Raw genomic sequence first — 2,378 nt, 5'->3', positions numbered from 1 at the left:
CTACAAAATATTAAAAGACAATCAACATTCTTTTGGTTTTGGGGGTTTTTTTTTGTTTGTTTTTTTTACAAGAAACACAGATTTACAAAAGCAGACATTTACCCCTTCAGACTTTCAGCTAAATAAAATCCTTAGATTAATCAATACAACTTTCTCTTTCTCTTAGATGTTTCTCTTGACATGAAACACCAAAGAGAATATTGTGATACGTTAATGGGTCTTTATTTGATTACAATAACAAAGTATAGTTTTACAAGAAGTATGAAAATTGAAAAATACAAGAAAGAAAAACATCAAAGACCTGAAAGAGGTTTTAGATTGATAAAAAAAAAAAACCTTAAGTCATGAGAAAATCTCTTAAATTTACGGTTTCAGGACCTAACTTCTACTAAAGGAATAATAATAAAATTTCAAACTATAGCAGTGTTATATATGGAATAGCACTCGTTGCAATACCAATGTGTGCAGAGTCAAATTCACAGAAGTTTGTTTGGATGCAAAATTTGGTATATCATATCTCAGACTCCTTTTAGTTATACTCTAGGGGGAAAAAATATATAAATGGCTGGTTGGAAACACTTTTACAGCATTTTGTGTCTACCTTTAAGAAATATCGCAGCGATCTAGAAGCAGTAACATAGTAGAAGTGGTAAAGACATGTTGATGTTGGAGAGGAGAAAAGAACAAGTGGAAGCTATGAGGGTTAATAACAACCAATAATGTCACTGCAGGTTTAAGCAATACAACTACAATTTTATAGATTTTATACCCCTATCTGTTATTGACAAAAGGTCTACTTTAATAAAAAAAAAAATAAAACTTTTTAAAATGTTACTGCAAATAACACAAATGTTAGTTTTAAATATACTTATGTGCTTATTCTTAACTGTCTTAGAATTTTTATGAGTAATTCATTGAGAACGTATCTTTATGATGGAAGCAATTTTCAAATTATGACTGACATTAATAATATAATTAATATTGTGATTTTGTTCTTAATATCAATAATTCATCATTATTAAAAATAATTCATATCAAAATCATCAATATGAATAACCATTAGTGTAAGAAGGATAACTACTAAACTGATTGTTGACTTAAAGTCAGTTTTGGTTAATTAAAATTTAATAAAGAAAAACTAATAGTTTTTGGGAAATACCTAATTTGAGTATAGTTTCAGCTAAACCAGTCCTGTCTAACTTTGTAAGTCTTCTTTCGGTTGTTAAACTGCTCAAAAACATCAACTAGAGACACATTACAGTAGGTAACACTAACCTTCTTAAAACTACCCCACTGCCTTATTACTGACTTCTATTCACATAACATGTATGCTCAGAATAAATAACAACCAAGTGGGCCTTGTTCAATAATTTACTCACATTTGAAGGTAACTAGGGGCCTTTTTTTATCCAAGGGTAGTAGTGGAAAAGGGAGCTTAAAATACATCCATATTCGCCTTTTCAGATTTGTAGGGTAGAAAAAGTCTTAAAGCCATTTTTTTTTTTTTCATAAAGTCTGCAGCTATAATAATTGGTCAATCCTGTAATAACAAAACAACATTTTGAACTTGATGGTTGTAATTAAACAAAACAACTTTATCGACGTTCTAACCCATAATGTCTCACCTCATATGGATTATTCAACCATTACTAACATAATAAAATTCACCCATTGAATCCTTTGAATGTCTGGCTTTGTAGGGGAGGAAATATATCACATAACTCCAGCCTGTTTTTTAATACCTGATTACTTTCTGTAACCTGGAGAAAGCTAAAGAAGTTTCTTTTTGTCATTTACATATCCTCAGCTGTACAAAGGCCTCTCTCTTGTGCTCTTTGACAAAAATTACTGGATGCCAAACATGCTCGCTGCAAAACACTACTGCTGTAAGTCAGTATCAGCGCTGGTCAGATACTCTGATAACATTCTCCTCCTCTCAAAATACCCTTATTTAATCTAAAGTGGGGTATTAATGCATCATTTTAGTCTGTGTGGTATATGTGTCTTTGGATGGGATTAGGCACGGGATGGGAGGGGGATATCGAGGATCATAAGGAAGTGCTGAGCTCAGTTTGGCTGCATGCCAGGAGGAGATGTAAGGCCTAAAGCCGAAGAATTTCCATCTCCGACACTGATGCTTAATTATTTCTTCTTTTTTATGGATTGTATCAACAATGCCTGGATTTATTCAATCCAATCTATTCAATTGTCTACATCCTCACAGAATAAAGACCCTCATACTTCACTGAGGGTATAAAGATAACATGAAATTACCTTTAATCTTGAGTTTTTACTTATCATCACCATTATTATTATCAATACCTGCTAAATACAAGATAAAAGAGAGATGTCCCAAATATATATATATATATATATAT

General features: G+C 31.6%; 1 protein-coding gene across 1 annotated transcript in view; it reads right to left on the bottom strand.

The window, feature by feature from the left end:
* LOC107086364 (Down syndrome cell adhesion molecule-like protein 1 homolog) overlaps positions 1–2,378 on the bottom strand; it is a 17,379-nt gene that overhangs the window by 7,600 nt on the left and 7,401 nt on the right. The gene's annotated exons all lie outside the window — the stretch shown is intronic.

The sequence above is a fragment of the Cyprinodon variegatus genome, unplaced genomic scaffold (assembly GCF_000732505.1).
Source record: "Cyprinodon variegatus isolate N-32 unplaced genomic scaffold, C_variegatus-1.0 Scaffold150, whole genome shotgun sequence".
NCBI lineage: Eukaryota > Metazoa > Chordata > Actinopteri > Cyprinodontiformes > Cyprinodontidae > Cyprinodon > Cyprinodon variegatus.
Note: the sequence above shows the minus strand (reverse complement) of the source record. Positions and strands in the feature narration are given on the sequence as shown.